Source organism: Chinchilla lanigera, unplaced genomic scaffold, assembly GCF_000276665.1.
Source record: "Chinchilla lanigera isolate Chin_1 unplaced genomic scaffold, ChiLan1.0 scaffold00003, whole genome shotgun sequence".
In the NCBI taxonomy this organism is placed as follows: domain Eukaryota; kingdom Metazoa; phylum Chordata; class Mammalia; order Rodentia; family Chinchillidae; genus Chinchilla; species Chinchilla lanigera.
Window position 1 is genome coordinate 30,562,930 of NW_004955404.1, and position 13,077 is coordinate 30,576,006.

The 13,077-nt window shown below is 37.1% G+C and overlaps 1 long non-coding RNA gene across 1 annotated transcript in view; it reads left to right on the forward strand.

Annotated features, from left to right (window-relative positions):
* The window catches only part of LOC106149009, a 69,850-nt gene extending 57,395 nt beyond the window's left edge, over positions 1–12,455 (forward strand). Inside the window, exon 3 of the long non-coding RNA XR_001234885.1 lies at positions 12,135–12,455. This is a non-coding gene — a long non-coding RNA (uncharacterized LOC106149009). The remainder of the gene's footprint in view (positions 1–12,134) is intronic.
* Positions 12,456–13,077: the final 622 nt, after the last annotated feature.

The following is a 13,077-nucleotide window of genomic DNA, read 5'->3' on the forward strand; positions in this document are numbered from 1 at the left end:
TCTTTTCCTTTATTGGAGGTTACAAATTCCTTCAGCACACTGAGCCTGGTACCAATACCTGGGGATGGTCTGACCATACCCAATTTAGATTTAAGGGCCACTGGCTGAATATCAAATCACTGTTGTTACTCGGTTGTCCCTGACATTAGCCCCAAGCATCTGATCCTACCCCACCCAAGTAGGCAGGTTAAACCCTGAGTTGGCGTCACCCAGCTGCAACCATCCAACCGCTGCCCGCTCTGTGCTCCCAGGAGTCTTCCTGGTCAGGCTGTGGTGGCTGACCTTTACTCCAACCTTCCTTATCCTGTAGTTTCTGTAGATCGTCAACTATTAACCTCGGTTATCTTATCTAGATACTTACATTTTTACCCAAGCTCACTGATATTTTAGAGCTATAAGAGATCTCAGAAAGCATCTAATCTAATGTTGCTATTTTCAGAATATGAAACTGCCCTGGAAATATTAAATATTAGACTGAACTCATAGTCAGAATAAGCCAAAGCCACAATTATATCAAATTAAACTTCTTGTCTTCAGTTATTCTCATTCTGTGATGCCACAATTATTTTGTATTCTTACTACAGTTTCAGTCTGTCAAGGGTCAAGGATTCTGTTTCATGTGAGGATACTCCTTCCACAGAAGATAACATATGATGTTATCATTAATGAGAAAGCTCACCAGTAGGATCCTAATCATTCAAGATTATAATTACTATGGCTACCTTCCTCTATATGTGGGGATTGGCATAAGTCATTGTTACAATTACTGACTTAGATGTTGCTAAATTTTAGCTTCCCTCTAGGTAAAATGGGAACCAAATTGTAGTAAAATTTTATGTAGAAAATCAGTTTTACAGAAGAACAGTATTGGTCAAAATATATTTCTTTAAATATAGCATGGTCGCCTAAAATGCTACGTATGAATTTCATCATTTTAAAAGCTGAGAACAGAGGCATAATTGTACTGGAAAGGCTAATTGATATAAGTACTAGGGATTAAATGATAGATTTTTTATGTTTATACAATGAGATATATATGTAAGACATTTTGACCCTACATTTATTGATGAATATATTGCAAAACAATAAGCATGTAAAATGTTTTCTAATGTCAATAATGCAAAAGATATTGTTCCTTGCTGTAATCTAATAACAGACCCATTAGTAAGTTTAGCCCAAAGCCTAATTTATCATGCTTCAAATTGTTGGTGTTCATTGATCAGAAAGTTATTTCCTGATTATCATCTTTTAAGATAAAAAAGTAGTAAGATTGATATGCATACTTATTTTAAGGAATTTGAGTTACCTGTACATGAAGTAAATTATTTTCTGGTAAATCTTAAGTGTCAGTTCTGCATCAGAGAACAGAATTTCACTCAAAAGTCCCTGTTTTCCTCTGAACTAAAAATGGCTACTATTGTATCACAGCTTTCTATCAGAAATATACCAAGGAGTTGTTCGATATACTTTACAGAATTTGACAACATACATTTAAATGTTACTTACAGTGTTTGTGAGATTTCTACTGATGTCACAAAATGAAACATCACAAAACGAACGGCTAAAGGAAAGTTTTAATAAGCAGTAACCAAAAACTAACACATGGACAACCCTGCTATTTAGTAGGCGGTAGAATATAATTTGTGGATTGTCTTTCAAGGTGCTTGGTGTGTATAGCACAGGTAGGAATCATAACCCTGCAGTGCCTGGGAGAGACTGTTAGAGGTATGTCAGTAATTATAAGGAGCGATAACTGACCCTCCAACATCCAACAACACCAGCAACAACACCACCAGCAACAAGATTTTATCCAGTGATAAGCTTGTCAGGGATGCTGGGCAGGAAGTTTCTTTGTACTGATGTTCAGTCTAACCTAAACACATGCTATTTTTAAAATTTCCTGAAATTGGCTTAATCAGCTATGTCATTAAAAGATATACTAACTATCTAAAATTTAAGTAACTGGCTAATTCAAAATGGTCTAAGTTTGATGTGACAAAGCACATAAAAATATGTCAGTCCATTCCAATGTGTTTGCTTTGATTTGAAAATTCCTGGAGGATACATAAGCAAAGACTAAAGCAATTGTGGGAAGTGGAAGTAAATGACATGAGAGAGGGGTGGGAGTGAGATATTTCTAAACATACTTTTCATAAATTTTGAGTTTTGAATCATATGTATACATTTCCTACTCAAAAATAAAACAAAAAGAGTTTTTAAAGATTACTTGTTAGAAAATGTATGATATATTTGTGGAAGAGTAACTGCAGAATCATGCCATCCTCAGCAGCTCATTCCCAGTGTCCTTCTTTCCTCCTTCTTCACAGTTCTCCAAGCTGGGGCAGAGGGTGTGAGCAGAGATCCTATGACCCAACAGAGCCCCTTCTCTTATCAGCTATGTCATTGTAAAGTCAACTCATCCATAGAATTAAACATTCTGCAGTGAGCCCCAGTTGTCTCTCAGAAGGTAGATTTTCCTTTCAGATCTGTGTCCAGTATGCACAGCTGTGTTTAGATTTGCTCCCCACAGCAGCTCCTCCAAGCCAGGGAAGCTGTGAGGCAGCATTTCCTTGGGGTCTTGCTGGGCTTGGTATTATTTGCTGCATAAGGGCAGTGAAACAAACCTGAAGCATTGGAAAATAGACTATAACTGCACATCATGAGCCATAAAGGGAAGTGAATTTCTTTCTAAGGAGGACAAACATTTTAGTTTCCTTTTTTAGTCTAGTAATTAGGTTGTCTATATGAGAAATTTCTCATTTAATTTATAAATTTAGCTGTTATAAAATGTCACGTTACAAATGAAATTCTGCTCTTCTAGATGGCAAGTGAAATCTATGGACTGAAAGTGATCTAGCTGAAGGATGTCATATGCTTTTTCTCATCCTTAACTCCTTTCCAGTGAGGTGAATGTTCACTTCTGCTCCTCATGCTTGACCTCCTTTTCTTTTTCCACTCTGATTGCATTTATGGACAGTTTCCTACTGCTTAGTACTTTGCTGATACCTAATTATTCCATGTTTATTAGTTTTGCTTCCTAAGTTAAACTTACACCCTTGAAAACAGGAACCCGAGTCTTACATAATTTTTATTTCTCTTACATCAGTGCATCTCAAACAGCGTATGCATTTGCTACTTAATTTATTTAAATCCTCAAAATTGGACAAACATTTTTAGAAACCTCATAATGCCCTCTAAGAAGGGAGCCCAGGGAGGCACTAAGATTCTTTGATGGCATGGCTAGTGGAGCATGATGTTGAAAAACTGGCCAACTACAACGTTATAGCATCTAATACACCTGTGCGCATGTACTGGAATGAGATGGTGGATTGGTAGCTTGCTTGTGAAAACACTGATAGCTTTACTTTATAAATTTAACTCATTCATTGAATAGAATAATAATAAAAATTCTTTTGCTGTTATCTTAGTTTCTCTTGCTTTAAAATGGAAATAAGAAACAAAACCTTCAAGACAAGTCTTTCTTGAAAGGCTTTGTAGAGCAGGCCAAGCTATCCTATGATGCTAAATAAAATAATTGGTAGCAGGTGGCTAGTTAAGCCCTACCAGCTGTAATAATAAGACAATGAGACCTTTCATGGCCAAGGTTAGGGTCCTGACCATACTTTTGATGTGAATGGAAGCTTTGTGAGGTTATGGAACAGGAATACAATAGAATACTGTCAGCAGAGTGAGACCAAATGCTGGAAAAACTCAAACTAAGGTAATTTTTTAAGTTAAAAACTTACCTTACATTTCTTTATAATAAATGTCTATTCCCCACTTTTTATTCCTGATGTAAGGGTCTATAAAATTAAAAAAGATTTTCTTTACTAATTATGAAATGATTGATGTACAGAGTTAAAGCAGGATTATTTGGAGAAGTATAATTTGTTCTTACTTAGTGACATGTATTGTTTAGCTATTCTGTAATATTCCTTTGGAAAGAGCAAATTTAAATTGAACACAATTACATCTTAAAGTCATATTAGACAATGAAGCCAATGATTAAATTTGATTGATAGCTGGTATACCGAATTCTATAATCATAGAGTTGAAAGAAATAGAAGATACACCTTTTGCACATCAGAAAGGTAGAAGTTTATGCCACCCTTTAAAATAGGGTAGATGGGCTGGGGATTTAGCTCAGCGGCAAAAGCGCCTGCCTGGCAAGCGCAAGGTCGTGAGTTCGGTTCCCGGTACCGGAGAAAAACCAAAAAAAAAAATAAATAAATAAATAAAATAGGGTAGAATATTGAAAAAGGAACATTTAATGCTTAAATTTTTTTTTTTTACCAATTTTGCATGTTTATATCTTGTAATCTGACCAAATACTTTTAAGGTAACAATATACAATACTGATATCCTATCATTTTGTTTTGAAACTGTGTATCATGTTTAATGTTTTAAAATTTTTTGTCTTCAAAATAAAATTAAAAAATAATAAAATAGGGTAAAAGTAACCACAAGGACTTTGGTGAAGTTTTCCTATATTTGACAAGAACAGTGCTTTCTCTGTTACTAGTATTTATGTTTGAACTATCTATGAAATTGATATACCTATATTTTCCTACTAACGAGAGTGCACTATTTCTTCCTTTCAACCTTTTAAAACTCTTTTTTCTGATATTTATATATTGTACCACATATGTATTGCTCTTAGGTTCCTTGAAATGGTTCCTGAAATCCTCATGCCAACTATTCAAAGTAGACACTATCATTATCTTCATTTTACAGACTGCACTGAGGCAGAGAGAATTGTTAATCTTCCCAAGGTGACATAGCCAGCAAGGATGAGCCAGGCTGCAAAGCCCGGCTGTCCCTCTCTGCAGTTAATCAGGTTGCCTCCCACTCAAGCTTTCCTTGACCTATTAATTGCCATGTCTAATGATTTTCTATTGCTTACTGTGTTGATTTCCCTCCTCTTTTAGTTCTCTCTTTGATTCTGTGACTCTAAAATCTCCTGGTTCTCTTGCTTGTCTGGTTTCTCTTTTTCTGTGGATTTTATTATGGTGTTTACACTTTTTGTGCCCTAGTTTGGGACATTTACCAAGGCTCTGTTCCTATTCTCCTTATTTATTTTCTTTTTCTACTATCATTCTTCGGTAAACATCTTTCTGCCTTACTTAATGATTCTCATATATCTATTGTAATCTCCAACCTGTCCCTGGATTCTTTGTCCCATCATTGTCTTCTGAAATATCTCACATATACGTTAAAGACAACAAGCTTCCAAATTCATTGTCCCAATATACCTCCCCTCCCAGATTTTTCCAAGTTGGTGTCTGCATTCCAGTTTATTTAATAGTATCATCTTCCTTCCTTCTCCTGAACAAGGCATTGTTAGAAAAACCCTCAAAAAGTCCTTCTCCCTTTACTTTGTGGATATAGTCAGCCACAGAAATTCCATGCAGAAGAAACAGCTTGAAAAAAATGTGTAGATATGAATGTTTTTGTCATGTTAGGGAATTCTCAATAGCCTAGAGGGTTAAAGAAAAAAAGGAATAAACAAAAAAAGAAATGTTAGAAGTTGACAGAATACAGATTGTTGACCTTCAAAGGAAAGTGTCCTATGAGACCAAAATATGTCACTGAGCTCCTAGTTCTTCTTTACTAGGCATCTTCCTGATGGCAGCCTAACCTTGATAAATATATTGTCACGAGAAAGTATCTTCAATTCGTTTTCCTACAGCTCCAGGATCTCAGCATTGCCAATGCCTTTGGAGACCAACAGGCTCTCAGAGATAAATTGACACCAATCAAAATATCATCAGTCAGTTGGAGAAGTAGAAGTAGAAATTAAGGCTGAAAGTGGGGACATTCCTTGCCAAAATGGATGCTTTTATTTGGTACATTACTCCAAGTACCAAGCCACTTGGGAAGCCAGTCTAGTCGTAAGTGTACTTTGTGAGTTTGCACAGGTAGTAAGGATAGGAAATAACCTGGAAATGGGAATAGGGTAGTTGCTCAGCTCCTAGCCCCAGAGCTGATGAATTATACCCTCCAAAAGTCTAATGGACAGCACCTGCTCCTTCTTCACCACCACTCAAACTTACCTTCCAAGGGTTAATTTGTGATTTTTGTTCTAAATCATCTTTCTGGCCATCTCTTTTCATGTACACATTTGTAGGGAGGTTAATCTCCCTGATAAACTAGAGGAAAGACAGTTCCCTAGGTTGTGTAAAAACGTGTCATTTCCTTTCATTGTAGGATCAAGACCTTCCTCAAGGTAAGGAAGTAAGATTTAGACAAATAAATGAAGTTTTATTGACTCAGAATAGATAGTACTTTATCCTGCAGAGAAAATCTGTATCCTTCAATTAAGGTCATTCTCTGGCATTGGCAGGTGTCTTAATTACTTTTCTCTTGTTGCTGAGACAAAATACCTGATGCCCCAAATTAAGGAAGGAAATGTTTACTTAGCTCACAGTTTGTGGAGGTTTCAGTCCATACTTGGCTGGCTTCAAGGTAGGGTGGCACATGGCACAAGGCAATAGTTCATGGTGCCACAACACAGAAAAAGCAGAAGGAGCAAAAGAGGAGGAGCAGCAAAGGGAAAGCCTCTTTCCCTCCCTTACATTGTATGCAAGTTACCCTCCCCAGGGTGGGTGTAGCACTCACAGGCATAATCCCAGCATTGGCCATGGATGGATCATAAACTCTAGAAGCCCACACCCAGGACTTCATGAGGCTTTGGGGGGACATCCAGACACAAACCATAACAGCAGGGTACACTGGTACACTCAGTGGACTTTGAGGGGGTCAGACTTAACAGAGGGCATGCTGAAGAGAGATGCTAAGCATCTGGGAGGTGGATAAGGAGAAAGAATCTCAGGGAATGCTCTGCTTTCTGTTTTCTTTTCTTTTCTTTTCTTTTCTTTTTTTTTTTTCACTAAATAGGAGGACAAAAAAGTAGAAGCTGTCCACAAAGGGAGAGATATTTTCCCCCTGACTTGGCTGAGACAAAGGAGAGGGGAGGGGTTAGGGGACTGCTTCTACAAAATCACTTAGATACTAGGCAGATTTGAAAGCTTTTGGGGGTTTTCCACTTCAAGATGGTCACCTTTTGTTTTGATAAAAATCAGTTAGAAAATGTGTATTTTTAAACATTTTCCACAATCTTTCTATCCCTTTGCTGTGTTTTTAGGGGCTGATCTGTTCAAAAATTGAACATGTCTTCCCTCTAACCCCTTGATCAAACAGATATGAAACACAGCTCTGTAGCTCAGTCACCTCTGAATGGTTCTCATTCCCCTTGAGTGTTTTAGAGGATTATGTCATAAGGCTGGAAGCAGATCATACCTCTGTGATGGAAAATATTTGGATATAACATTTGTCTGTGCTTTATTTTCTTTGTTTTGGTTTCTTCACTATGGTTACTGTAAACAGCCTGTTTTATAAATTATGACTTGGCAATTTTTCAATTAAAAGAAACAGTAAATTGCTAAAGAAAGGGAGGGGGCAGGAAATAGAAGCAGTAAAACATTAATCTGAACATATGGTGACCATATTTCCTGACAGAAAAATTAGTACATATAATCTGACCAGTGTGTCTATCTGGGGACAATGTATTCCTAGTCTCTTGGCATGTCTAATTAGTCAGTTTTCCTATTTCTAGATAAAATATCCCACAAATTAAAGGTAGGCAGGGGGTTTATTTGGCTTATGGCTTCAGAGAATTCAGTCCATGGTAGGCTGCTCCAAGGCAAAAAGATCATGGTGGAAGGGCATGGGGGAGCAAAGATGCTTAGCTCAGTGTTACCAGGAGACAACAGAGGAACAGTGCCAGAGAGGGCCCAAAGTCATACTTCCATGACCTACCTAGACATGCTCACAGGTGTTCTTTACTAATCTTCTGGGTGGCTCCCAAGCCAATCAAGTTGGCAGTTAAGCTAAACTGTCATAGCATGTGTAGTCTATAGTCCCAGTCAGGCATTAGAATAAGAAATCTACTTGAGCCCCTCCATTGGTACTTTCAGAAAACATCACTGGACCTTTGTGGAGGTTTAAATTCCTCCACTCTTGCTATCAAGAGAATATTAGCAGAGAAGGAACATTTGTCCTACTGTTTCTTGTGACTGCACTAGCAGGTTTCAAGTAAAACCTTGACCAAAATTAGAACGTTTTGGGAGACTGTGTTTCTTATGTGAAAACTTTAAGAGAACACCCATATGGTCACTAAGAGCTCCAGATTGCACGTATTTCACACTAACCGTGGTATATACTAATAAATTGATTAAAATCAGGGTTCATTCTTACTAGTTCATTGTACTCTGCCTGCTTGAAACGGATTCATGATGAATTCTGTATTAACAAAAAAAGGGAGAATGGGCAGAACCCAAAGCACTTTCAGGACAGTGAAACTACTATATGATATAAATCATATATGTGTGTATAAATCATTATATGTTTACCTAAACCCATAGAATGTACAACACAGAGTGAATCTTGTGTAATCTTTGGACTCTAGATGATAATTCTGTGTAAATGTAGCTTCATCAGTTGTAACAAAAATATCACAGTGGTCGGGATACAGGCAGTAGTTGAAGCTATGCACGTGTGGGGCATGAAAAGTATAGAAAATCTCTTCCTTTCTTTCAGTTTTGCTGTGCATCTAAAACTACTCTAAAAATAAAATTTTTATGAAAAAAAAGAAAGATGTCTATAGTTAGTAAGAAACTTGAAAAAATCTACTTGTATAGATTTCTTCTTAACTGTAGGTTCTCAGCTCCTTTTAGGCTTTTACATGTCTATATATTTTTAGTGTTCCAGTGGTTGGGAACATTTTTATGACAATGAAGTCGTTTCATAAAGACTAGCTTTATAGAAGTGTTCTGTCTCTATTTTAATTTGCCTGACAACTTCAACTTTTATCCTGTCCATATTGGAAAAGACGACTAATACTGAATGATTAAGAATCGTGTCTTAGATTTCCTCTTTCTATTTGTATGCCACAAGCTCATATTTTTACTCTTTTATTTGAAACCATTAGACACTGTTCTGCACACAGAAATATAGAACACTGAGGAGGTAGGAGGCTTAGGCTTTGTGATTTTGAAGAAAAATATTCTATGGTATGCCTTTTCTTAAACTGCCCTCTGAAGCTCATTCCTGGGGACGATTTTGGCTTTGATGTTTTAATGAGTTTGTAAGTCATTCTGGAAGTGCATTCTTCATTCATTTTCTTGATTCCATGCCCTTCTCTTCAGCCAGAACACTGAATGAAAATTTAAAAAAACAACATTGCTCTAGCAGAACAAAGGTCTCTTACTCTTTGGTCCCTGTCTTTCTTTCCCTAATCCTCCTGAATAAGGGAACAAACATCTGCACTGGATCAGTTCAAGTTACGAAAAGGCAAAGAAGAACATTAGTAATAAGATTAATAAGACTTATAACTTATTGTAAGTTGAAACCTGAAATTATAAAGGACATATGGTTTTCCAGGGTGAAGAATTCATTTACTTTAGCTTGAAGCAAGCTCCTGAGAATTAATAACAGGGAGAAAAGATTCAATCCCTGCATCTTAAAATGTTCCCTAGCTGCCGGTGTTAGCGAGAAATTTCACATGCTCCCTGTCCCTCCCTCTCCCTCTTACCCATGTCCCCAAATTCCTGTGCCATGGCAATTTCAACGTAAGTTTGGGTTTCCAACTTCTAATATAACCAGAAGCTGCACTTTATTGACAGAAAATAGATTGATAGCTTGTAGTGCTAGTGCTCCATCTATTATCAATTAAAAGGATTTAGGAGTCCTGTTTTTGTTAAATAGCAATGTCCGTCCTTGTCTCAGAATACTCCAAAGTCTGTGCTTAAAAGCAAACTGTCGTTCCATCCTTATACTGAGCTTTCAGAATGCTTCATCTGTGTGTCAGCACATATTGTCTCTCTTTAACATCCTCCATAAAGTATTAGGACACAGAATCCTTCAATCTTATTCCTACCCTTTTCCTTTTGTGTTATAACCTTAAGAACTTACTCATACATGAAAGGACCCCCTCCTTGACTGAGAGAGTGGATTTATACAAATAACTTTGAACATCTTGGCTAGATACTATGTTAGGATGTCCAGATCAATAATCTGACTCAGAACTCAATGAACCTCAGTGAACTCAATGAACACATTGAGAGAGGCTAAGAGAGGCTTCAGGACTTCAGGACTGCTTGGGTGTAACTCTGCCATTGCCACCTACATTACCTGTGCACCTTGAGGAAATTACTTAGTATCTGTAACATCTCTGTATATTACTCTATAAACTAGAGCATGGTTGCTAGTTATTTAATATGGGTATTGAAAACTCTCCATGAGATATGCCTGCAAAATTTTTATGAATAAACGTTGTTACATGTTATTCATTATTTGAAAATCATCTATTTTTTTACTTGCTGCCATCTCTTCTTCCCTCTTTTTCCTGTTAAGTACACCTGCTGGGTCTTTGTACTCCTAACAGTGCAGGTCCCACTGGGCATGACAAGGAACCTCTACACTGTAGGCCTGTCTGGTTCTTGCCTCACAAATGCAAACCTTGTCAAGAGAGTGCTCTCTCTATAACCTATCTTATATTTCTGTTGGTGGTTAATGAGAGGACATTTCTGAAATCCTACAAGTCATACACAGAAGACTGTGGTTAATGCTACCTACATAAACATCTATTATTTAGCTTCCTTACCTACTTAAACCTTGTCTTCACATTGATGTGATCTAGATCTAAAATATTCCTCCAAAACCTCATATGTTCATGGTCTCGCTTGGGGCCTTTGGAAGTTGAATGGAGGTGCTGTCCCCAACAGTGGGTAATTCCGCTGATAAATTTAGAGCTGAAAGTGCTATTAGGAAGTGGGGCCCGGTGGGAGGAGGTATGCCACTTTAGGTGTGACTTTGGAGCTTCTTTCTATGTCTGTTTCTGTTTCTCTTTCTGTCAGTTTCTGTTTCTGTTTCTCTCTCTCTTTCTCCCTTCCTTCCTCCTCTGGTTCGTCCTCCTTCCCATGCTTCCTGGCTACAAATGGTTCAGCAGCTTTCCTCTGACATGTCCTTCCACTATGGTTTTTCTGCCTTAAAGCCATCAGATCTTGACTGAACCCTAAGGAAACTATGAGCTAAAATTAAAATCTCCTTTTTAAATTTTGTGCATCAGCAACATGAAAGGTAATATATAATCACTATCATCTGAGTAAAAAACTGCTGATAGCCTGGCATGGTGTCACATGTTTGTAATCCCAGTACTCAGGAGGCTGAAGCATGAGGATTGCTATAAGGATGAGGTCAATCTGGGCTATATAGTGAGTTCAATGCCAGTCTGAACTACATGACCTTGTCTCAAAAAAACAAATAAAACAAAATAGATGCTGAAATCTTAGCATCTTCTGTGGCATTTTATGTAGATTATTTCAATTCTAAAAATCTCCTCAAGGTGCTTATTGCTATTCTACTATCACATATAAGAGAAACAAGGCAGAGAAATTGAGCAACTAGCCCCAAACACGCAAGCGATGAGTATCTGAGATTTGAGCTTGGGTTATAATTGAGGTGTGTCTGCCTCTGAAGGCAGCGCCATTATCATTGTATATGGAGTTCCACAAATAGAATGGACTTATACTTTGGCATTTTTTCTCCTAACACAGACAATACATCAGACTTGTGATTATTCTCATTTCTTAGCAGTACTTCTAATGAAGTAGAGTCCTGCCACATGTTTATGAAGAATAAATGGATATAGGAATACATAACTCAACTCTACTTTCCTTAGAGAAGGAGTCGTGACCAGTGACTCTGTTGGCTGGATTTGTTAGCTGTCATAATGGACCTAGAATTCTTAAAGAAGTAAACTACCACATCTATTGTTTACAGACTGTTAACAATGTTAATAAATCAGAAAAAAGCTCCAAAATCAAACAGGTGTCCGAATCACATTTATTTCTACCTAATACAGACAGAATTGGGAATAATATCTAACAGTTATGTCCTTAATTTGATCATTAGGAACATAAGAAAAGACCAGTAGTTGTTTTATCCACCTTCGTATTTAAGTGGCCTCACAACAGCAGCGTTGTTCCTGTTTTCTTCATTAATACTTATTGACTTGGTTCCTAAGGCTGTAAAATAGAATCAACTCTCTTTGTTCTTTATCTGCCAATTCACAGATGTTCTACCTAGTGGTGATGCACCTGAAGGATGCATGCTGCAGCAGGCTGTTTGTTATCACTGAAAGCACTACAAGGTTTGCCTTCTCTAGTAAAGCATACCTATTTTCGTTTCACTGCATTCTGAGTGTGGTCCTACTGGCATCATTTCCAGCATGGTGAGTGGAAATAGACTTCTCATTGGGCAGTAAGGTTATTCCAAGTTTCACAGTGAAGCCCTATAACTGCCACTGTGCTGAAAATGGATCTCATGGTGTCTTCTATTTTACTGTCCTGTGAACCCAAATGTCAAGAAGTAATGAAAATAACAATAACTAGAAGCACGGGTCCGATATAACTACAAATTCCTGTTCCAAAATTATTTTCCACCTTTAAACAAAAGGGTGGTATGTAATGTGTAATTAGGAAATTTTCTTTCGATATTTTGGAGTTCCTTTGCTTTAGTCAAACACATAATGTAGTATTGATAATGGTACATAATTGAGATATTTGAAGGAAAATGTCACTGTGCCTGTCTGCACTTTAAGATAACAATGATATAAAAATATGGACTAAAACATGGAGCAAAGATGAAAATTTTATACCTTTGCATAATGTTTTAAAAATAAAGTACATATTTAGAATTCAAATAAGTTGCAAAAGCAAGACATAAGCTAATGCTTTTATCTGCTTAGAATTTAAAAATAGTTTTGTTGCTCTAAGTTAAAATTGCACAAGAAGCAACCAATAATATGTGCAGCTGCTTGGGGATGTGCAGAAACACCCAACCAAATTAAAAAACATTAATTACAGTGTTTGGAATAGTATTATTCTCCCCCATGAACTTGGTTGTTTTCCCAGTGAAATGAAATGGTTCTAAAGCTTTTTTAGTAAGGTAACCTGGTGCATACATAGAACAAATTAAAATTGCTCCAAAAAGGGGTGATTAAAGTCAGATAGATCT